The sequence below is a fragment of the Phyllobates terribilis genome, unplaced genomic scaffold, assembly GCF_046119375.1.
Source record: "Phyllobates terribilis strain yellow unplaced genomic scaffold, ASM4611937v1 Scaffold_540__1_contigs__length_1147954, whole genome shotgun sequence".
Classification (NCBI taxonomy): domain Eukaryota; kingdom Metazoa; phylum Chordata; class Amphibia; order Anura; family Dendrobatidae; genus Phyllobates; species Phyllobates terribilis.
Window position 1 is genome coordinate 297,652 of NW_027363300.1, and position 21,995 is coordinate 319,646.

At 45.8% G+C, this 21,995-nt stretch overlaps 15 non-coding genes and 3 pseudogenes across 15 annotated transcripts; all 18 read left to right on the forward strand.

The window, feature by feature from the left end:
* Positions 1 to 375: 375 nt before the first annotated feature.
* LOC141232590 (U2 spliceosomal RNA) lies at positions 376 to 467 on the forward strand (annotated as a pseudogene).
* A 792-nt stretch (positions 468 to 1,259) lies between these two features.
* Positions 1,260 to 1,444, forward strand: LOC141232515 (U2 spliceosomal RNA). Its single transcript, XR_012298760.1, has one exon. It is a non-coding gene; the product is annotated as a U2 spliceosomal RNA (small nuclear RNA).
* Positions 1,445 to 2,559: 1,115 nt separating this feature from the next.
* On the forward strand, positions 2,560 to 2,750 carry LOC141232426 (U2 spliceosomal RNA). The gene has a single exon (XR_012298677.1). It is a non-coding gene; the product is annotated as a U2 spliceosomal RNA (small nuclear RNA).
* A 1,115-nt stretch (positions 2,751 to 3,865) lies between these two features.
* On the forward strand, positions 3,866 to 4,056 carry LOC141232633 (U2 spliceosomal RNA). Its single transcript, XR_012298817.1, has one exon. It is a non-coding gene; the product is annotated as a U2 spliceosomal RNA (small nuclear RNA).
* Positions 4,057 to 5,171: 1,115 nt separating this feature from the next.
* LOC141232573 (U2 spliceosomal RNA) lies at positions 5,172 to 5,287 on the forward strand (annotated as a pseudogene).
* A 524-nt stretch (positions 5,288 to 5,811) lies between these two features.
* On the forward strand, positions 5,812 to 5,996 carry LOC141232473 (U2 spliceosomal RNA). The gene has a single exon (XR_012298723.1). It is a non-coding gene; the product is annotated as a U2 spliceosomal RNA (small nuclear RNA).
* Positions 5,997 to 7,111: 1,115 nt separating this feature from the next.
* On the forward strand, positions 7,112 to 7,302 carry LOC141232634 (U2 spliceosomal RNA). The gene has a single exon (XR_012298818.1). It is a non-coding gene; the product is annotated as a U2 spliceosomal RNA (small nuclear RNA).
* Positions 7,303 to 8,417: 1,115 nt separating this feature from the next.
* On the forward strand, positions 8,418 to 8,509 carry LOC141232591 (U2 spliceosomal RNA; annotated as a pseudogene).
* Positions 8,510 to 9,301: 792 nt separating this feature from the next.
* On the forward strand, positions 9,302 to 9,486 carry LOC141232516 (U2 spliceosomal RNA). The gene has a single exon (XR_012298761.1). It is a non-coding gene; the product is annotated as a U2 spliceosomal RNA (small nuclear RNA).
* A 1,115-nt stretch (positions 9,487 to 10,601) lies between these two features.
* Positions 10,602 to 10,792, forward strand: LOC141232635 (U2 spliceosomal RNA). The gene has a single exon (XR_012298819.1). It is a non-coding gene; the product is annotated as a U2 spliceosomal RNA (small nuclear RNA).
* Positions 10,793 to 11,907: 1,115 nt separating this feature from the next.
* Positions 11,908 to 12,098, forward strand: LOC141232636 (U2 spliceosomal RNA). The gene has a single exon (XR_012298820.1). It is a non-coding gene; the product is annotated as a U2 spliceosomal RNA (small nuclear RNA).
* Positions 12,099 to 13,213: 1,115 nt separating this feature from the next.
* On the forward strand, positions 13,214 to 13,404 carry LOC141232388 (U2 spliceosomal RNA). Its single transcript, XR_012298640.1, has one exon. It is a non-coding gene; the product is annotated as a U2 spliceosomal RNA (small nuclear RNA).
* Positions 13,405 to 14,516: 1,112 nt separating this feature from the next.
* LOC141232638 (U2 spliceosomal RNA) lies at positions 14,517 to 14,707 on the forward strand. Its single transcript, XR_012298822.1, has one exon. It is a non-coding gene; the product is annotated as a U2 spliceosomal RNA (small nuclear RNA).
* Positions 14,708 to 15,822: 1,115 nt separating this feature from the next.
* Positions 15,823 to 16,013, forward strand: LOC141233070 (U2 spliceosomal RNA). The gene has a single exon (XR_012299235.1). It is a non-coding gene; the product is annotated as a U2 spliceosomal RNA (small nuclear RNA).
* Positions 16,014 to 17,128: 1,115 nt separating this feature from the next.
* LOC141232639 (U2 spliceosomal RNA) lies at positions 17,129 to 17,319 on the forward strand. The gene has a single exon (XR_012298823.1). It is a non-coding gene; the product is annotated as a U2 spliceosomal RNA (small nuclear RNA).
* Positions 17,320 to 18,435: 1,116 nt separating this feature from the next.
* Positions 18,436 to 18,626, forward strand: LOC141232640 (U2 spliceosomal RNA). The gene has a single exon (XR_012298824.1). It is a non-coding gene; the product is annotated as a U2 spliceosomal RNA (small nuclear RNA).
* A 1,115-nt stretch (positions 18,627 to 19,741) lies between these two features.
* On the forward strand, positions 19,742 to 19,932 carry LOC141232641 (U2 spliceosomal RNA). The gene has a single exon (XR_012298825.1). It is a non-coding gene; the product is annotated as a U2 spliceosomal RNA (small nuclear RNA).
* Positions 19,933 to 21,047: 1,115 nt separating this feature from the next.
* Positions 21,048 to 21,238, forward strand: LOC141232642 (U2 spliceosomal RNA). Its single transcript, XR_012298826.1, has one exon. It is a non-coding gene; the product is annotated as a U2 spliceosomal RNA (small nuclear RNA).
* The last annotated feature ends 757 nt before the right edge of the window (positions 21,239 to 21,995 follow it).

Below are 21,995 nucleotides of genomic sequence, written 5' to 3' on the forward strand. Positions count from 1 at the left end.
GCAGCAGCCACCTTCAGTCTGCTGCTGGACAGCCAGCAGCAGCAGCAGCAGGAGAGGTATGTAATCAGGAGCCCTCCTGCTAAGGGTAGACAGCTGCTCGTTCCACCCCACCCCCCGCCTTAATTGGTTCTCCTCCCTTCCAACGGTGTTGAGGCGGGTGGGAACAGCAGGGGGTGAAGGTGCTGTGTTTAAAGAGGTGGAGTTATGCAGATCTAAAACGCGTGGATTGCAGCAGCAGCAAGCCGAAAAGTGCAGGCATGTAAGGGATCTAGAGGTTGACAACATGTCTTCTTAACGGAAGTCCAGGAGCTCATCTCCACAAATGGACTTTTCAGGATCCTTGGGTGGCTCCGTAGTTTGAAACCAATTCTGGTTATCGCTTCTCGGCCTTTTGGCTAAGATCAAGTGTAGTATCTTTCGAAAAGGCGGTTTTGGATGTTGGCCGCCCTAGTAGATTGATACATTATGCACACTGGGGTTTAGGCGCTTGTTAGTACGCCAGGTGGCTAATATAGTCATCTGGTGGAAAGCATGGCCCCCCAGGATCGACGCCATTGGGCCGGGGAAGATCGAAAGCCCGAAGTGTGAAGTGCCCCAGGAGTGGTGACCCTGGGGTGCCTTAACTCACTGGGATTGGGAACCCCACTTGAGTTTATGGCACATTTGCACTAGCACTTCAATATTTCTTTCTTCACACACCCTTATTCCGGGCCTTCTGGCCTTAGGATGGGGAATTTTTCAATTCCCGGTCGAAGGTCCGGGCAGTATTATACTGTGAAACCTTCACTATTTATTTAATTTTTTTTTGTCACTGTGTGTCCACTTTTTCACGTGTGTCCACGTCCTTACTAGGATTTTGTCGGGATGCGGTTCCCTTACGGGTTCCTCTCTTGGCAGGTCTAGGGGGGGAGTGTGTGGTCATCAGGTTCCGCTCCCCCCTGAACCCCCCTGGCTCTCCTCTTTCGGGAGGAGAGCGTTGTTGGCTCCCCTCTTCCGGGAGGGGAGCACAGTCTTTGGCTCCCAGTGCCTTGCTCGGGTGAGAACTCGGGCAGGTATTGAGGGTAAGATTGGGTCGCCTCTGGCTCCGGCTGGAGGTGGCTATTTGTCCCTGTGCCTCGCTGTGGCCTTCTGGCTCGGAGGGACGGGGAATGGTTTGGGGGACCCTTCTCCTTTTGGAGAGGGTTTCAAGAAGACCAGCATCCTAGTGCACTTTTTTTTGTGGCACTTGTCACTTTTTTAAGCGCACTCGGGTTTTGTACACGAATTCGGGCTTTCGATAAAAAAAAAAAAATCTGTTCTTATCAGTTTAATATCTGATACGTCCCCTATCTGGGGACCATATATTAAATGGATTTTTAGAACAGGGAGATGGAAAAAGAGCTTGCTCTGTCCACTCCACGCATTGACCTGGTATTGCAGTATCTCCAGGACCGGTGCACCCCTTCTTTAATGCAGTTTCTAAAATCAGAAAGAATTGAATTCAATGTTTTTTGTTCATTTTGCTTGTTTGTCGGATTTTGGGATGGACTCTTTGGCTTTGCTTTTCTTCTCCTCATTGGATTTTTCATGTTCAAAGTTGCAGAAGCCAGATTACAAGCTCATTTTGGTTCAACTTCAGCAACTGTGCATTGCATTGCCATGTAATGTGATGCAATGCTATCTTTCTAGCTCTCCCTTTTTACTTCCTTTTGGATAAACAGACATATTAGGCAAGCATTTTGGAGCTTTCACCTAAATAACTACAGGTGGTGAGATAAGCTGCACAATATAATTGACCTTTCAGTATATTGTTGCACACACACCATCTATTTAGCAAATGCCCTTGTTATCAACAGCAGCCTTTTAAACTCACCTGAGCTAACAGGTATGTGCGCTGGTTACTCTGCTGCGCTTAAAATTTCTTTTTTGGTTTGCTACAATGCCTTTTCTGAAACGTTGTCTCCTTCTGCTGGAACACTGACTTCTTTCATTTAATGCCTGCAGACTATAAAAGAGAACCCAACCCAAAAAGTTTGGTTGATTAGTCTGTGGCATTCTGTTAAACTGTTGCTTATGGCGGTCTCTGTGAGCTTCTCAGCGACATTCAGCCAGCCAGGTATCCTGCCTGCAGTAGATGGAATGTGGCAATGGAACGCTGGCTGCGCGTGTCATAATAGGCTCTGAGCCTTTATATACCTGTGCACAGCAGCAGCCACCTTCAGTCTGCTGCTGGACAGCCAGCAGCAGCAGCAGCAGGAGAGGTATGTAATCAGGAGCCCTCCTGCTAAGGGTAGACAGTTGCTCGTTCCACCCCACCCCCCGCCTTAATTGGTTCTCCTCCCTTCCAACGGTGTTGAGGCGGGTGGGAACAGCAGGGGGTGAAGGTGCTGTGTTTAAAGAGGTGGAGTTATGCAGATCTAAAACGCGTGGATTGCAGCAGCAGCAAGCCGAAAAGTGCAGGCATGTAAGGGATCTAGAGGTTGACAACATGTCTTCTTAACGGGAGTCCAGGAGCTCATCTCCACAAATGGACTTTTCAGGATCCTTGGGTGGCTCCGTAGTTTGAAACCAATTCTGGTTATCGCTTCTCGGCCTTTTGGCTAAGATCAAGTGTAGTATCTGTTCTTATCAGTTTAATATCTGATACGTCCCCTATCTGGGGACCATATATTAAATGGATTTTTAGAACAGGGAGATGGAAAAAGAGCTTGCTCTGTCCACTCCACGAATTGACCTGGTATTGCAGTATCTCCAGGACCGGTGCACCCCTTCTTTAATGCAGTTTCTAAAATCAGAAAGAATTGAATTCAATGTTTTTTGTTCATTTTGCTTGTTTGTCGGATTTTGGGATGGACTCTTTGGCTTTGCTTTTCTTCTCCTCATTGGATTTTTCATGTTCAAAGTTGCAGAAGCCAGATTACAAGCTCATTTTGGTTCAACTTCAGCAACTGTGCATTGCATTTCCATGTAATGTGATGCAATGCTATCTTTCTAGCTCTCCCTTTTTACTTCCTTTTGGATAAACAGACATATTAGGCAAGCATTTTGGAGCTTTCACCTAAATAACTACAGGTGGTGAGATAAGCTGCACAATATAATTCACCTTTCAGTATATTGTTGCACACACACCATCTATTTAGCAAATGCCCTTGTTATCAACAGCAGCCTTTTAAACTCACCTGAGCTAACAGGTATGTGCGCTGGTTACTCTGCTGCGCTTAAAATTTCTTTTTTGGTTTGCTACAATGCCTTTTCTGAAACGTTGTCTCCTTCTGCTGGAACACTGACTTCTTTCATTTAATGCCTGCAGACTATAAAAGAGAACCCAACCCAAAAAGTTTGGTTGATTAGTCTGTGGCATTCTGTTAAACTGTTGCTTATGGCGGTCTCTGTGAGCTTCTCAGCGACATTCAGCCAGCCAGGTATCCTGCGTGCAGTAGATGGAATGTGGCAATGGAACGCTGGCTGCGCGTGTCATAATAGGCTCTGAGCCTTTATATACCTGTGCACAGCAGCAGCCACCTTCAGTCTGCTGCTGGACAGCCAGCAGCAGCAGCAGCAGGAGAGGTATGTAATCAGGAGCCCTCCTGCTAAGGGTAGACAGCTGCTCGTTCCACCCCACCCCCCGCCTTAATTGGTTCTCCTCCCTTCCAACGGTGTTGAGGCGGGTGGGAACAGCAGGGGGTGAAGGTGCTGTGTTTAAAGAGGTGGAGTTATGCAGATCTAAAACGCGTGGATTGCAGCAGCAGCAAGCCGAAAAGTGCAGGCATGTAAGGGATCTAGAGGTTGACAACATGTCTTCTTAACGGGAGTCCAGGAGCTCATCTCCACAAATGGACTTTTCAGGATCCTTGGGTGGCTCCGTAGTTTGAAACCAATTCTGGTTATCGCTTCTCGGCCTTTTGGCTAAGATCAAGTGTAGTATCTGTTCTTATCAGTTTAATATCTGATACGTCCCCTATCTGGGGACCATATATTAAATGGATTTTTAGAACAGGGAGATGGAAAAAGAGCTTGCTCTGTCCACTCCACGCATTGACCTGGTATTGCAGTATCTCCAGGACCGGTGCACCCCTTCTTTAATGCAGTTTCTAAAATCAGAAAGAATTGAATTCAATGTTTTTTGTTCATTTTGCTTGTTTGTCGGATTTTGGGATGGACTCTTTGGCTTTGCTTTTCTTCTCCTCATTGGATTTTTCATGTTCAAAGTTGCAGAAGCCAGATTACAAGCTCATTTTGGTTCAACTTCAGCAACTGTGCATTGCATTGCCATGTAATGTGATGCAATGCTATCTTTCTAGCTCTCCCTTTTTACTTCCTTTTGGATAAACAGACATATTAGGCAAGCATTTTGGAGCTTTCACCTAAATAACTACAGGTGGTGAGATAAGCTGCACAATATAATTCACCTTTCAGTATATTGTTGCACACACACCATCTATTTAGCAAATGCCCTTGTTATCAACAGCAGCCTTTTAAACTCACCTGAGCTAACAGGTATGTGCGCTGGTTACTCTGCTGCGCTTAAAATTTCTTTTTTGGTTTGCTACAATGCCTTTTCTGAAACGTTGTCTCCTTCTGCTGGAACACTGACTTCTTTCATTTAATGCCTGCAGACTATAAAAGAGAACCCAACCCAAAAAGTTTGGTTGATTAGTCTGTGGCATTCTGTTAAACTGTTGCTTATGGCGGTCTCTGTGAGCTTCTCAGCGACATTCAGCCAGCCAGGTATCCTGCCTGCAGTAGATGGAATGTGGCAATGGAACGCTGGCTGCGCGTGTCATAATAGGCTCTGAGCCTTTATATACCTGTGCACAGCAGCAGCCACCTTCAGTCTGCTGCTGGACAGCCAGCAGCAGCAGCAGCAGGAGAGGTATGTAATCAGGAGCCCTCCTGCTAAGGGTAGACAGCTGCTCGTTCCACCCCACCCCCCGCCTTAATTGGTTCTCCTCCCTTCCAACGGTGTTGAGGCGGGTGGGAACAGCAGGGGGTGAAGGTGCTGTGTTTAAAGAGGTGGAGTTATGCAGATCTAAAACGCGTGGATTGCAGCAGCAGCAAGCCGAAAAGTGCAGGCATGTAAGGGATCTAGAGGTTGACAACATGTCTTCTTAACGGGAGTCCAGGAGCTCATCTCCACAAATGGACTTTTCAGGATCCTTGGGTGGCTCCGTAGTTTGAAACCAATTCTGGTTATCGCTTCTCGGCCTTTTGGCTAAGATCAAGTGTAGTATCTTTTGAAAAGGCAGTTTTGTCCTTGGGCTGCCCTAGTAAATTGATGCATATTACACACTGGTTTGGTGCACTTGTTAGTACGCCAGGTGGCTCATAGAGTTATCTGATGGAAAACATGGCCCTCCATGATTGAAGTCACTAGGCTGGGTAAGTGTGAGGGCTTTGGAGCAATGTGCCCCAGGAGTAGGCGCCCTGGTGGGAGTCCAAGCTTACTGGGACTGGGAACCCCAGAAAGACTTGGCTTCGTAGCACGCCGCACCTTTGCCAATCATACTTTCTGAGCAACCCCCCCTATTCCTGGCCTCCGGGCTAGGAAGGGGAATTTTTATAAACCCGGTCGGAGGTCCGGTCAGCTTTGGGCTGAGGAACCAACACAGGCTCCAGCTCCACTAGGGTGGCAGCCTAGATGGAAGCTGGGAGCACGAAAACGGCTCTTCTCCGGCTTCGGCTAGGGAGAGCATCGGAGATCCCTGACCCTCGCTGTGGCCTTCTGGCTCGGAGGGATGGGGATGGTTTATTGGGGACCCTCTCCTCCGGGAAGGGTCCACATGAATCCTCGCCTCGTGCGCTGTTTTGGTGTGACTTCGGTCACATTTTTCAGTGCCTTGGATGCAGCTTCAATCAAAAAAAAATCTGTTCTTATCAGTTTAATATCTGATACGTCCCCTATCTGGGGACCATATATTAAATGGATTTTTAGAACAGGGAGATGGAAAAAGAGCTTGCTCTGTCCACTCCACGCATTGACCTGGTATTGCAGTATCTCCAGGACCGGTGCACCCCTTCTTTAATGCAGTTTCTAAAATCAGAAAGAATTGAATTCAATGTTTTTTGTTCATTTTGCTTGTTTGTCGGATTTTGGGATGGACTCTTTGGCTTTGCTTTTCTTCTCCTCATTGGATTTTTCATGTTCAAAGTTGCAGAAGCCAGATTACAAGCTCATTTTGGTTCAACTTCAGCAACTGTGCATTGCATTGCCATTTAATGTGATGCAATGCTATCTTTCTAGCTCTCCCTTTTTACTTCCTTTTGGATAAACAGACATATTAGGCAAGCATTTTGGAGCTTTCACCTAAATAACTACAGGTGGTGAGATAAGCTGCACAATATAATTGACCTTTCAGTATATTGTTGCACACACACCATCTATTTAGCACATGCCCTTGTTATCAACAGCAGCCTTTTAAACTCACCTGAGCTAACAGGTATGTGCGCTGGTTACTCTGCTGCGCTTAAAATTTCTTTTTTGGTTTGCTACAATGCCTTTTCTGAAACGTTGTCTCCTTCTGCTGGAACACTGACTTCTTTCATTTAATGCCTGCAGACTATAAAAGAGAACCCAACCCAAAAAGTTTGGTTGATTAGTCTGTGGCATTCTGTTAAACTGTTGCTTATGGCGGTCTCTGTGAGCTTCTCAGCGACATTCAGCCAGCCAGGTATCCTGCCTGCAGTAGATGGAATGTGGCAATGGAACGCTGGCTGCGCGTGTCATAATAGGCTCTGAGCCTTTATATACCTGTGCACAGCAGCAGCCACCTTCAGTCTGCTGCTGGACAGCCAGCAGCAGCAGCAGCAGGAGAGGTATGTAATCAGGAGCCCTCCTGCTAAGGGTAGACAGCTGCTCGTTCCACCCCACCCCCCGCCTTAATTGGTTCTCCTCCCTTCCAACGGTGTTGAGGCGGGTGGGAACAGCAGGGGGTGAAGGTGCTGTGTTTAAAGAGGTGGAGTTATGCAGATCTAAAACGCGTGGATTGCAGCAGCAGCAAGCCGAAAAGTGCAGGCATGTAAGGGATCTAGAGGTTGACAACATGTCTTCTTAACGGGAGTCCAGGAGCTCATCTCCACAAATGGACTTTTCAGGATCCTTGGGTGGCTCCGTAGTTTGAAACCAATTCTGGTTATCGCTTCTCGGCCTTTTGGCTAAGATCAAGTGTAGTATCTGTTCTTATCAGTTTAATATCTGATACGTCCCCTATCTGGGGACCATATATTAAATGGATTTTTAGAACAGGGAGATGGAAAAAGAGCTTGCTCTGTCCACTCCACGCATTGACCTGGTATTGCAGTATCTCCAGGACCGGTGCACCCCTTCTTTAATGCAGTTTCTAAAATCAGAAAGAATTGAATTCAATGTTTTTTGTTCATTTTGCTTGTTTGTCGGATTTTGGGATGGACTCTTTGGCTTTGCTTTTCTTCTCCTCATTGGATTTTTCATGTTCAAAGTTGCAGAAGCCAGATTACAAGCTCATTTTGGTTCAACTTCAGCAACTGTGCATTGCATTGCCATGTAATGTGATGCAATGCTATCTTTCTAGCTCTCCCTTTTTACTTCCTTTTGGATAAACAGACATATTAGGCAAGCATTTTGGAGCTTTCACCTAAATAACTACAGGTGGTGAGATAAGCTGCACAATATAATTGACCTTTCAGTATATTGTTGCACACACACCATCTATTTAGCACATGCCCTTGTTATCAACAGCAGCCTTTTAAACTCACCTGAGCTAACAGGTATGTGCGCTGGTTACTCTGCTGCGCTTAAAATTTCTTTTTTGGTTTGCTACAATGCCTTTTCTGAAACGTTGTCTCCTTCTGCTGGAACACTGACTTCTTTCATTTAATGCCTGCAGACTATAAAAGAGAACCCAACCCAAAAAGTTTGGTTGATTAGTCTGTGGCATTCTGCTAAACTGTTGCTTATGGCGGTCTCTGTGAGCTTCTCAGCGACATTCAGCCAGCCAGGTATCCTGCCTGCAGTAGATGGAATGTGGCAATGGAACGCTGGCTGCGCGTGTCATAATAGGCTCTGAGCCTTTATATACCTGTGCACAGCAGCAGCCACCTTCAGTCTGCTGCTGGACAGCCAGCAACAGCAGCAGCAGGAGAGGTATGTAATCAGGAGCCCTCCTGCTAAGGGTAGACAGCTGCTCGTTCCACCCCACCCCCCGCCTTAATTGGTTCTCCTCCCTTCCAACGGTGTTGAGGCGGGTGGGAACAGCAGGGGGTGAAGGTGCTGTGTTTAAAGAGGTGGAGTTATGCAGATCTAAAACGCGTGGATTGCAGCAGCAGCAAGCCGAAAAGTGCAGGCATGTAAGGGATCTAGAGGTTGACAACATGTCTTCTTAACGGGAGTCCAGGAGCTCATCTCCACAAATGGACTTTTCAGGATCCTTGGGTGGCTCCGTAGTTTGAAACCAATTCTGGTTATCGCTTCTCGGCCTTTTGGCTAAGATCAAGTGTAGTATCTTTCGAAAAGGCGGTTTTGGATGTTGGCCGCCCTAGTAGATTGATACATTATGCACACTGGGGTTTAGGCGCTTGTTAGTACGCCAGGTGGCTAATATAGTCATCTGGTGGAAAGCATGGCCCCCCAGGATCGACGCCATTGGGCCGGGGAAGATCGAAAGCCCGAAGTGTGAAGTGCCCCAGGAGTGGTGACCCTGGGGTGCCTTAACTCACTGGGATTGGGAACCCCACTTGAGTTTATGGCACATTTGCACTAGCACTTCAATATTTCTTTCTTCACACACCCTTATTCCGGGCCTTCTGGCCTTAGGATGGGGAATTTTTCAATTCCCGGTCGAAGGTCCGGGCAGTATTATACTGTGAAACCTTCACTATTTATTTAATTTTTTTTTGTCACTGTGTGTCCACTTTTTCACGTGTGTCCACGTCCTTACTAGGATTTTGTCGGGATGCGGTTCCCTTACGGGTTCCTCTCTTGGCAGGTCTAGGGGGGGAGTGTGTGGTCATCAGGTTCCGCTCCTCCCTGAACCCCCCTGGCTCTCCTCTTTCGGGAGGAGAGCGTTGTTGGCTCCCCTCTTCCGGGAGGGGAGCACAGTCTTTGGCTCCCAGTGCCTTGCTCGGGTGAGAACTCGGGCAGGTATTGAGGGTAAGATTGGGTCGCCTCTGGCTCCGGCTGGAGGTGGCTATTTGTCCCTGTGCCTCGCTGTGGCCTTCTGGCTCGGAGGGACGGGGAATGGTTTGGGGGACCCTTCTCCTTTTGGAGAGGGTTTCAAGAAGACCAGCATCCTAGTGCACTTTTTTTTGTGGCACTTGTCACTTTTTTAAGCGCACTCGGGTTTTGTACACGAATTCGGGCTTTCGATAAAAAAAAAAAAATCTGTTCTTATCAGTTTAATATCTGATACGTCCCCTATCTGGGGACCATATATTAAATGGATTTTTAGAACAGGGAGATGGAAAAAGAGCTTGCTCTGTCCACTCCACGCATTGACCTGGTATTGCAGTATCTCCAGGACCGGTGCACCCCTTCTTTAATGCAGTTTCTAAAATCAGAAAGAATTGAATTCAATGTTTTTTGTTCATTTTGCTTGTTTGTCGGATTTTGGGATGGACTCTTTGGCTTTGCTTTTCTTCTCCTCATTGGATTTTTCATGTTCAAAGTTGCAGAAGCCAGATTACAAGCTCATTTTGGTTCAACTTCAGCAACTGTGCATTGCATTGCCATGTAGTGTGATGCAATGCTATCTTTCTAGCTCTCCCTTTTTACTTCCTTTTGGATAAACAGACATATTAGGCAAGCATTTTGGAGCTTTCACCTAAATAACTACAGGTGGTGAGATAAGCTGCACAATATAATTGACCTTTCAGTATATTGTTGCACACACACCATCTATTTAGCAAATGCCCTTGTTATCAACAGCAGCCTTTTAAACTCACCTGAGCTAACAGGTATGTGCGCTGGTTACTCTGCTGCGCTTAAAATTTCTTTTTTGGTTTGCTACAATGCCTTTTCTGAAACGTTGTCTCCTTCTGCTGGAACACTGACTTCTTTCATTTAATGCCTGCAGACTATAAAAGAGAACCCAACCCAAAAAGTTTGGTTGATTAGTCTGTGGCATTCTGTTAAACTGTTGCTTATGGCGGTCTCTGTGAGCTTCTCAGCGACATTCAGCCAGCCAGGTATCCTGCCTGCAGTAGATGGAATGTGGCAATGGAACGCTGGCTGCGCGTGTCATAATAGGCTCTGAGCCTTTATATACCTGTGCACAGCAGCAGCCACCTTCAGTCTGCTGCTGGACAGCCAGCAGCAGCAGCAGCAGGAGAGGTATGTAATCAGGAGCCCTCCTGCTAAGGGTAGACAGCTGCTCGTTCCACCCCACCCCCCGCCTTAATTGGTTCTCCTCCCTTCCAACGGTGTTGAGGCGGGTGGGAACAGCAGGGGGTGAAGGTGCTGTGTTTAAAGAGGTGGAGTTATGCAGATCTAAAACGCGTGGATTGCAGCAGCAGCAAGCCGAAAAGTGCAGGCATGTAAGGGATCTAGAGGTTGACAACATGTCTTCTTAACGGGAGTCCAGGAGCTCATCTCCACAAATGGACTTTTCAGGATCCTTGGGTGGCTCCGTAGTTTGAAACCAATTCTGGTTATCGCTTCTCGGCCTTTTGGCTAAGATCAAGTGTAGTATCTGTTCTTATCAGTTTAATATCTGATACGTCCCCTATCTGGGGACCATATATTAAATGGATTTTTAGAACAGGGAGATGGAAAAAGAGCTTGCTCTGTCCACTCCACGCATTGACCTGGTATTGCAGTATCTCCAGGACCGGTGCACCCCTTCTTTAATGCAGTTTCTAAAATCAGAAAGAATTGAATTCAATGTTTTTTGTTCATTTTGCTTGTTTGTCGGATTTTGGGATGGACTCTTTGGCTTTGCTTTTCTTCTCCTCATTGGATTTTTCATGTTCAAAGTTGCAGAAGCCAGATTACAAGCTCATTTTGGTTCAACTTCAGCAACTGTGCATTGCATTGCCATGTAATGTGATGCAATGCTATCTTTCTAGCTCTCCCTTTTTACTTCCTTTTGGATAAACAGACATATTAGGCAAGCATTTTGGAGCTTTCACCTAAATAACTACAGGTGGTGAGATAAGCTGCACAATATAATTGACCTTTCAGTATATTGTTGCACACACACCATCTATTTAGCAAATGCCCTTGTTATCAACAGCAGCCTTTTAAACTTACCTGAGCTAACAGGTATGTGCGCTGGTTACTCTGCTGCGCTTAAAATTTCTTTTTTGGTTTGCTACAATGCCTTTTCTGAAACGTTGTCTCCTTCTGCTGGAACACTGACTTCTTTCATTTAATGCCTGCAGACTATAAAAGAGAACCCAACCCAAAAAGTTTGGTTGATTAGTCTGTGGCATTCTGTTAAACTGTTGCTTATGGCGGTCTCTGTGAGCTTCTCAGCGACATTCAGCCAGCCAGGTATCCTGCCTGCAGTAGATGGAATGTGGCAATGGAACGCTGGCTGCGCGTGTCATAATAGGCTCTGAGCCTTTATATACCTGTGCACAGCAGCAGCCACCTTCAGTCTGCTGCTGGACAGCCAGCAGCAGCAGCAGCAGGAGAGGTATGTAATCAGGAGCCCTCCTGCTACGGGTAGACAGCTGCTCGTTCCACCCCACCCCCCGCCTTAATTGGTTCTCCTCCCTTCCAACGGTGTTGAGGCGGGTGGGAACAGCAGGGGGTGAAGGTGCTGTGTTTAAAGAGGTGGAGTTATGCAGATCTAAAACGCGTGGATTGCAGCAGCAGCAAGCCGAAAAGTGCAGGCATGTAAGGGATCTAGAGGTTGACCACATGTCTTCTTAACGGGAGTCCAGGAGCTCATCTCCACAAATGGACTTTTCAGGATCCTTGGGTGGCTCCGTAGTTTGAAACCAATTCTGGTTATCGCTTCTCGGCCTTTTGGCTAAGATCAAGTGTAGTATCTGTTCTTATCAGTTTAATATCTGATACGTCCCCTATCTGGGGACCATATATTAAATGGATTTTTAGAACAGGGAGATGGAAAAAGAGCTTGCTCTGTCCACTCCACGCATTGACCTGGTATTGCAGTATCTCCAGGACCGGTGCACCCCTTCTTTAATGCAGTTTCTAAAATCAGAAAGAATTGAATTCAATGTTTTTTGTTCATTTTGCTTGTTTGTCGGATTTTGGGATGGACTCTTTGGCTTTGCTTTTCTTCTCCTCATTGGATTTTTCATGTTCAAAGTTGCAGAAGCCAGATTACAAGCTCATTTTGGTTCAACTTCAGCAACTGTGCATTGCATTGCCATGTAATGTGATGCAATGCTATCTTTCCAGCTCTCCCTTTTTACTTCCTTTTGGATAAACAGACATATTAGGCAAGCATTTTGGAGCTTTCACCTAAATAACTACAGGTGGTGAGATAAGCTGCACAATATAATTGACCTTTCAGTATATTGTTGCACACACACCATCTATTTAGCAAATGCCCTTGTTATCAACAGCAGCCTTTTAAACTCACCTGAGCTAACAGGTATGTGCGCTGGTTACTCTGCTGCGCTTAAAATTTCTTTTTTGGTTTGCTACAATGCCTTTTCTGAAACGTTGTCTCCTTCTGCTGGAACACTGACTTCTTTCATTTAATGCCTGCAGACTATAAAAGAGAACCCAACCCAAAAAGTTTGGTTGATTAGTCTGTGGCATTCTGTTAAACTGTTGCTTATGGCGGTCTCTGTGAGCTTCTCAGCGACATTCAGCCAGCCAGGTATCCTGCCTGCAGTAGATGGAATGTGGCAATGGAACGCTGGCTGCGCGTGTCATAATAGGCTCTGAGCCTTTATATACCTGTGTACAGCAGCAGCCACCTTCAGTCTGCTGCTGGACAGCCAGCAGCAGCAGCAGCAGGAGAGGTATGTAATCAGGAGCCCTCCTGCTAAGGGTAGACAGCTGCTCGTTCCACCCCACCCCCCGCCTTAATTGGTTCTCCTCCCTTCCAACGGTGTTGAGGCGGGTGGGAACAGCAGGGGGTGAAGGTGCTGTGTTTAAAGAGGTGGAGTTATGCAGATCTAAAACGCGTGGATTGCAGCAGCAGCAAGCCGAAAAGTGCAGGCATGTAAGGGATCTAGAGGTTGACAACATGTCTTCTTAACGGGAGTCCAGGAGCTCATCTCCACAAATGGACATTTCAGGATCCTTGGGTGGCTCCGTAGTTTGAAACCAATTCTGGTTATCGCTTCTCGGCCTTTTGGCTAAGATCAAGTGTAGTATCTGTTCTTATCAGTTTAATATCTGATACGTCCCCTATCTGGGGACCATATATTAAATGGATTTTTAGAACAGGGAGATGGAAAAAGAGCTTGCTCTGTCCACTCCACGCATTGACCTGGTATTGCAGCATCTCCAGGACCGGTGCACCCCTTCTTTAATGCAGTTTCTAAAATCAGAAAGAATTGAATTCAATGTTTTTTGTTCATTTTGCTTGTTTGTCGGATTTTGGGATGGACTCTTTGGCTTTGCTTTTCTTCTCCTCATTGGATTTTTCATGTTCAAAGTTGCAGAAGCCAGATTACAAGCTCATTTTGGTTCAACTTCAGCAACTGTGCATTGCATTGCCATGTAATGTGATGCAATGCTATCTTTCTAGCTCTCCCTTTTTACTTCCTTTTGGATAAACAGACATATTAGGCAAGCATTTTGGAGCTTTCACCTAAATAACTACAGGTGGTGAGATAAGCTGCACAATATAATTGACCTTTCAGTATATTGTTGCACACACACCATCTATTTAGCAAATGCCCTTGTTATCAACAGCAGCCTTTTAAACTCACCTGAGCTAACAGGTATGTGCGCTGGTTACTCTGCTGCGCTTAAAATTTCTTTTTTGGTTTGCTACAATGCCTTTTCTGAAACGTTGTCTCCTTCTGCTGGAACACTGACTTCTTTCATTTAATGCCTGCAGACTATAAAAGAGAACCCAACCCAAAAAGTTTGGTTGATTAGTCTGTGGCATTCTGTTAAACTGTTGCTTATGGCGGTCTCTGTGAGCTTCTCAGCGACATTCAGCCAGCCAGGTATCCTGCCTGCAGTAGATGGAATGTGGCAATGGAACGCTGGCTGCGCGTGTCATAATAGGCTCTGAGCCTTTATATACCTGTGCACAGCAGCAGCCACCTTCAGTCTGCTGCTGGACAGCCAGCAGCAGCAGCAGGAGAGGTATGTAATCAGGAGCCCTCCTGCTAAGGGTAGACAGCTGCTCGTTCCACCCCACCCCCCGCCTTAATTGGTTCTCCTCCCTTCCAACGGTGTTGAGGCGGGTGGGAACAGCAGGGGGTGAAGGTGCTGTGTTTAAAGAGGTGGAGTTATTCAGATCTAAAACGCGTGGATTGCAGCAGCAGCAAGCCGAAAAGTGCAGGCATGTAAGGGATCTAGAGGTTGACAACATGTCTTCTTAACGGGAGTCCAGGAGCTCATCTCCACAAATGGACTTTTCAGGATCCTTGGGTGGCTCCGTAGTTTGAAACCAATTCTGGTTATCGCTTCTCGGCCTTTTGGCTAAGATCAAGTGTAGTATCTGTTCTTATCAGTTTAATATCTGATACGTCCCCTATCTGGGGACCATATATTAAATGGATTTTTAGAACAGGGAGATGGAAAAAGAGCTTGCTCTGTCCACTCCACGCATTGACCTGGTATTGCAGTATCTCCAGGACCGGTGCACCCCTTCTTTAATGCAGTTTCTAAAATCAGAAAGAATTGAATTCAATGTTTTTTGTTCATTTTGCTTGTTTGTCGGATTTTGGGATGGACTCTTTGGCTTTGCTTTTCTTCTCCTCATTGGATTTTTCATGTTCAAAGTTGCAGAAGCCAGATTACAAGCTCATTTTGGTTCAACTTCAGCAACTGTGCATTGCATTGCCATGTAATGTGATGCAATGCTATCTTTCTAGCTCTCCCTTTTTACTTCCTTTTGGATAAACAGACATATTAGGCAAGCATTTTGGAGCTTTCACCTAAATAACTACAGGTGGTGAGATAAGCTGCACAATATAATTGACCTTTCAGTATATTGTTGCACACACACCATCTATTTAGCAAATGCCCTTGTTATCAACAGCAGCCTTTTAAACTCACCTGAGCTAACAGGTATGTGCGCTGGTTACTCTGCTGCGCTTAAAATTTCTTTTTTGGTTTGCTACAATGCCTTTTCTGAAACGTTGTCTCCTTCTGCTGGAACACTGACTTCTTTCATTTAATGCCTGCAGACTATAAAAGAGAACCCAACCCAAAAAGTTTGGTTGATTAGTCTGTGGCATTCTGTTAAACTGTTGCTTATGGCGGTCTCTGTGAGCTTCTCAGCGACATTCAGCCAGCCAGGTATCCTGCCTGCAGTAGATGGAATGTGGCAATGGAACGCTGGCTGCGCGTGTCATAATAGGCTCTGAGCCTTTATATACCTGTGCACAGCAGCAGCCACCTTCAGTCTGCTGCTGGACAGCCAGCAGCAGCAGCAGCAGGAGAGGTATGTAATCAGGAGCCCTCCTGCTAAGGGTAGACAGCTGCTCGTTCCACCCCACCCCCCGCCTTAATTGGTTCTCCTCCCTTCCAACGGTGTTGAGGCGGGTGGGAACAGCAGGGGGTGAAGGTGCTGTGTTTAAAGAGGTGGAGTTATGCAGATCTAAAACGCGTGGATTGCAGCAGCAGCAAGCCGAAAAGTGCAGGCATGTAAGGGATCTAGAGGTTGACAACATGTCTTCTTAACGGGAGTCCAGGAGCTCATCTCCACAAATGGACTTTTCAGGATCCTTGGGTGGCTCCGTAGTTTGAAACCAATTCTGGTTATTGCTTCTCGGCCTTTTGGCTAAGATCAAGTGTAGTATCTGTTCTTATCAGTTTAATATCTGATACGTCCCCTATCTGGGGACCATATATTAAATGGATTTTTAGAACAGGGAGATGGAAAAAGAGCTTGCTCTGTCCACTCCACGCATTGACCTGGTATTGCAGTATCTCCAGGACCGGTGCACCCCTTCTTTAATGCAGTTTCTAAAATCAGAAAGAATTGAATTCAATGTTTTTTGTTCATTTTGCTTGTTTGTCGGATTTTGGGATGGACTCTTTGGCTTTGCTTTTCTTCTCCTCATTGGATTTTTCATGTTCAAAGTTGCAGAAGCCAGATTACAAGCTCATTTTGGTTCAACTTCAGCAACTGTGCATTGCATTGCCATGTAATGTGATGCAATGCTATCTTTCTAGCTCTCCCTTTTTACTTCCTTTTGGATAAACAGACATATTAGGCAAGCATTTTGGAGCTTTCACCTAAATAACTACAGGTGGTGAGATAAGCTGCACAATATAATTGACCTTTCAGTATATTGTTGCACACACACCATCTATTTAGCAAATGCCCTTGTTATCAACAGCAGCCTTTTAAACTCACCTGAGCTAACAGGTATGTGCGCTGGTTACTCTGCTGCGCTTAAAATTTCTTTTTTGGTTTGCTACAATGCCTTTTCTGAAACGTTGTCTCCTTCTGCTGGAACACTGACTTCTTTCATTTAATGCCTGCAGACTATAAAAAAGAACCCAACCCAAAAAGTTTGGTTGATTAGTCTGTGGCATTCTGTTAAACTGTTGCTTATGGCGGTCTCTGTGAGCTTCTCAGCGACATTCAGCCAGCCAGGTATCCTGCCTGCAGTAGATGGAATGTGGCAATGGAACGCTGGCTGCGCGTGTCATAATAGGCTCTGAGCCTTTATATACCTGTGCACAGCAGCAGCCACCTTCAGTCTGCTGCTGGACAGCCAGCAGCAGCAGCAGCAGGAGAGGTATGTAATCAGGAGCCCTCCTGCTAAGGGTAGACAGCTGCTCGTTCCACCCCACCCCCCGCCTTAATTGGTTCTCCTCCCTTCCAACGGTGTTGAGGCGGGTGGGAACAGCAGGGGGTGAAGGTGCTGTGTTTAAAGAGGTGGAGTTATGCAGATCTAAAACGCGTGGATTGCAGCAGCAGCAAGCCGAAAAGTGCAGGCATGTAAGGGATCTAGAGGTTGACAACATGTCTTCTTAACGGGAGTCCAGGAGCTCATCTCCACAAATGGACTTTTCAGGATCCTTGGGTGGCTCCGTAGTTTGAAACCAATTCTGGTTATCGCTTCTCGGCCTTTTGGCTAAGATCAAGTGTAGTATCTGTTCTTATCAGTTTAATATCTGATACGTCCCCTATCTGGGGACCATATATTAAATGGATTTTTAGAACAGGGAGATGGAAAAAGAGCTTGCTCTGTCCACTCCACGCATTGACCTGGTATTGCAGTATCTCCAGGACCGGTGCACCCCTTCTTTAATGCAGTTTCTAAAATCAGAAAGAATTGAATTCAATGTTTTTTGTTCATTTTGCTTGTTTGTCGGATTTGGGGATGGACTCTTTGGCTTTGCTTTTCTTCTCCTCATTGGATTTTTCATGTTCAAAGTTGCAGAAGCCAGATTACAAGCTCATTTTGGTTCAACTTCAGCAACTGTGCATTGCATTGCCATGTAATGTGATGCAATGCTATCTTTCTAGCTCTCCCTTTTTACTTCCTTTTGGATAAACAGACATATTAGGCAAGCATTTTGGAGCTTTCACCTAAATAACTACAGGTGGTGAGATAAGCTGCACAATATAATTAACCTTTCAGTATATTGTTGCACACACACCATCTATTTAGCAAATGCCCTTGTTATCAACAGCAGCCTTTTAAACTCACCTGAGCTAACAGGTATGTGCGCTGGTTACTCTGCTGCGCTTAAAATTTCTTTTTTGGTTTGCTACAATGCCTTTTCTGAAACGTTGTCTCCTTCTGCTGGAACACTGACTTCTTTCATTTAATGCCTGCAGACTATAAAAGAGAACCCAACCCAAAAAGTTTGGTTGATTAGTCTGTGGCATTCTGTTAAACTGTTGCTTATGGCGGTCTCTGTGAGCTTCTCAGCGACATTCAGCCAGCCAGGTATCCTGCCTGCAGTAGATGGAATGTGGCAATGGAACGCTGGCTGCGCCGTGTCATAATAGGCTCTGAGCCTTTATATACCTGTGCACAGCAGCAGCCACCTTCAGTTTGCTGCTGGACAGCCAGCAGCAGCAGCAGCAGGAGAGGTATGTAATCAGGAGCCCTCCTGCTAAGGGTAGACAGCTGCTCGTTCCACCCCACCCCCCGCCTTAATTGGTTCTCCTCCCTTCCAACGGTGTTGAGGCGGGTGGGAACAGCAGGGGGTGAAGGTGCTGTGTTTAAAGAGGTGGAGTTATGCAGATCTAAAACGCGTGGATTGCAGCAGCAGCAAGCCGAAAAGTGCAGGCATGTAAGGGATCTAGAGGTTGACAACATGTCTTCTTAACGGGAGTCCAGGAGCTCATCTCCACAAATGGACTTTTCAGGATCCTTGGGTGGCTCCGTAGTTTGAAACCAATTCTGGTTATCGCTTCTCGGCCTTTTGGCTAAGATCAAGTGTAGTATCTGTTCTTATCAGTTTAATATCTGATACGTCCCCTATCTGGGGACCATATATTAAATGGATTTTTAGAACAGGGAGATGGAAAAAGAGCTTGCTCTGTCCACTCCACGCATTGACCTGGTATTGCAGTATCTCCAGGACCGGTGCACCCCTTCTTTAATGCAGTTTCTAAAATCAGAAAGAATTGAATTCAATGTTTTTTGTTCATTTTGCTTGTTTGTCGGATTTGGGGATGGACTCTTTGGCTTTGCTTTTCTTCTCCTCATTGGATTTTTCATGTTCAAAGTTGCAGAAGCCAGATTACAAGCTCATTTTGGTTCAACTTCAGCAACTGTGCATTGCATTGCCATGTAATGTGATGCAATGCTATCTTTCTAGCTCTCCCTTTTTACTTCCTTTTGGATAAACAGACATATTAGGCAAGCATTTTGGAGCTTTCACCTAAATAACTACAGGTGGTGAGATAAGCTGCACAATATAATTGACCTTTCAGTATATTGTTGCACACACACCATCTATTTAGCAAATGCCCTTGTTATCAACAGCAGCCTTTTAAACTCACCTGAGCTAACAGGTATGTGCGCTGGTTACTCTGCTGCGCTTAAAATTTCTTTTTTGGTTTGCTACAATGCCTTTTCTGAAACGTTGTCTCCTTCTGCTGGAACACTGACTTCTTTCATTTAATGCCTGCAGACTATAAAAGAGAACCCAACCCAAAAAGTTTGGTTGATTAGTCTGTGGCATTCTGTTAAACTGTTGCTTATGGCGGTCTCTGTGAGCTTCTCAGCGACATTCAGCCAGCCAGGTATCCTGCCTGCAGTAGATGGAATGTGGCAATGGAACGCTGGCTGCGCGTGTCATAATAGGCTCTGAGCCTTTATATACCTGTGCACAGCAGCAGCCACCTTCAGTCTGCTGCTGGACAGCCAGCAGCAGCAGCAGCAGGAGAGGTATGTAATCAGGAGCCCTCCTGCTAAGGGTAGACAGCTGCTCGTTCCACCCAACCCCCCGCCTTAATTGGTTCTCCTCCCTTCCAACGGTGTTGAGGCGGGTGGGAACAGCAGGGGGTGAAGGTGCTGTGTTTAAAGAGGTGGAGTTATGCAGATCTAAAACGCGTGGATTGCAGCAGCAGCAAGCCGAAAAGTGCAGGCATGTAAGGGATCTAGAGGTTGACAACATGTCTTCTTAACGGGAGTCCAGGAGCTCATCTCCACAAATGGACTTTTCAGGATCCTTGGGTGGCTCCGTAGTTTGAAACCAATTCTGGTTATCGCTTCTCGGCCTTTTGGCTAAGATCAAGTGTAGTATCTGTTCTTATCAGTTTAATATCTGATACGTCCCCTATCTGGGGACCATATATTAAATGGATTTTTAGAACAGGGAGATGGAAAAAGAGCTTGCTCTGTCCACTCCACGCATTGACCTGGTATTGCAGTATCTCCAGGACCGGTGCACCCCTTCTTTAATGCAGTTTCTAAAATCAGAAAGAATTGAATTCAATGTTTTTTGTTCATTTTGCTTGTTTGTCGGATTTGGGGATGGACTCTTTGGCTTTGCTTTTCTTCTCCTCATTGGATTTTTCATGTTCAAAGTTGCAGAAGCCAGATTACAAGCTCATTTTGGTTCAACTTCAGCAACTGTGCATTGCATTGCCATGTAATGTGATGCAATGCTATCTTTCTAGCTCTCCCTTTTTACTTCCTTTTGGATAAACAGACATATTAGGCAAGCATTTTGGAGCTTTCACCTAAATAACTACAGGTGGTGAGATAAGCTGCACAATATAATTGACCTTTCAGTATATTGTTGCACACACACCATCTATTTAGCAAATGCCCTTGTTATCAACAGCAGCCTTTTAAACTCACCTGAGCTAACAGGTATGTGCGCTGGTTACTCTGCTGCGCTTAAAATTTCTTTTTTGGTTTGCTACAATGCCTTTTCTGAAACGTTGTCTCCTTCTGCTGGAACACTGACTTCTTTCATTTAATGCCTGCAGACTATAAAAGAGACCCCAACCCAAAAAGTTTGGTTGATTAGTCTGTGGCATTCTGTTAAACTGTTGCTTATGGCGGTCTCTGTGAGCTTCTCAGCGACATTCAGCCAGCCAGGTATCCTGCCTGCAGTAGATGGAATGTGGCAATGGAACGCTGGCTGCGCGTGTCATAATAGGCTCTGAGCCTTTATATACCTGTGCACAGCAGCAGCCACCTTCAGTCTGCTGCTGGACAGCCAGCAGCAGCAGCAGCAGGAGAGGTATGTAATCAGGAGCCCTCCTGCTAAGGGTAGACAGCTGCTCGTTCCACCCCACCCCCCGCCTTAATTGGTTCTCCTCCCTTCCAACGGTGTTGAGGCGGGTGGGAACAGCAGGGGGTGAAGGTGCTGTGTTTAAAGAGGTGGAGTTATGCAGATCTAAAACGCGTGGATTGCAGCAGCAGCAAGCCGAAAAGTGCAGGCATGTAAGGGATCTAGAGGTTGACAACATGTCTTCTTAACGGGAGTCCAGGAGCTCATCTCCACAAATGGACTTTTCAGGATCCTTGGGTGGCTCCGTAGTTTGAAACCAATTCTGGTTATCGCTTCTCGGCCTTTTGGCTAAGATCAAGTGTAGTATCTGTTCTTATCAGTTTAATATCTGATACGTCCCCTATCTGGGGACCATATATTAAATGGATTTTTAGAACAGGGAGATGGAAAAAGAGCTTGCTCTGTCCACTCCACGCATTGACCTGGTATTGCAGTATCTCCAGGACCGGTGCACCCCTTCTATAATGCAGTTTCTAAAATCAGAAAGAATTGAATTCAATGTTTTTTGTTCATTTTGCTTGTTTGTCGGATTTGGGGATGGACTCTTTGGCTTTGCTTTTCTTCTCCTCATTGGATTTTTCATGTTCAAAGTTGCAGAAGCCAGATTACAAGCTCATTTTGGTTCAACTTCAGCAACTGTGCATTGCATTGCCATGTAATGTGATGCAATGCTATCTTTCTAGCTCTCCCTTTTTACTTCCTTTTGGATAAACAGACATATTAGGCAAGCATTTTGGAGCTTTCACCTAAATAACTACAGGTGGTGAGATAAGCTGCACAATATAATTGACCTTTCAGTATATTGTTGCACACACACCATCTATTTAGCAAATGCCCTTGTTATCAACAGCAGCCTTTTAAACTGACCTGAGCTAACAGGTATGTGCGCTGGTTACTCTGCTGCGCTTAAAATTACTTTTTTGGTTTGCTACAATGCCTTTTCTGAAACGTTGTCTCCTTCTGCTGGAACACTGACTTCTTTCATTTAATGCCTGCAGACTATAAAAGAGAACCCAACCCAAAAAGTTTGGTTGATTAGTCTGTGGCATTCTGTTAAACTGTTGCTTATGGCGGTCTCTGTGAGCTTCTCAGCGACATTCAGCCAGCCAGGTATCCTGCCTGCAGTAGATGGAATGTGGCAATGGAACGCTGGCTGCGCGTGTCATAATAGGCTCTGAGCCTTTATATACCTGTGCACAGCAGCAGCCACCTTCAG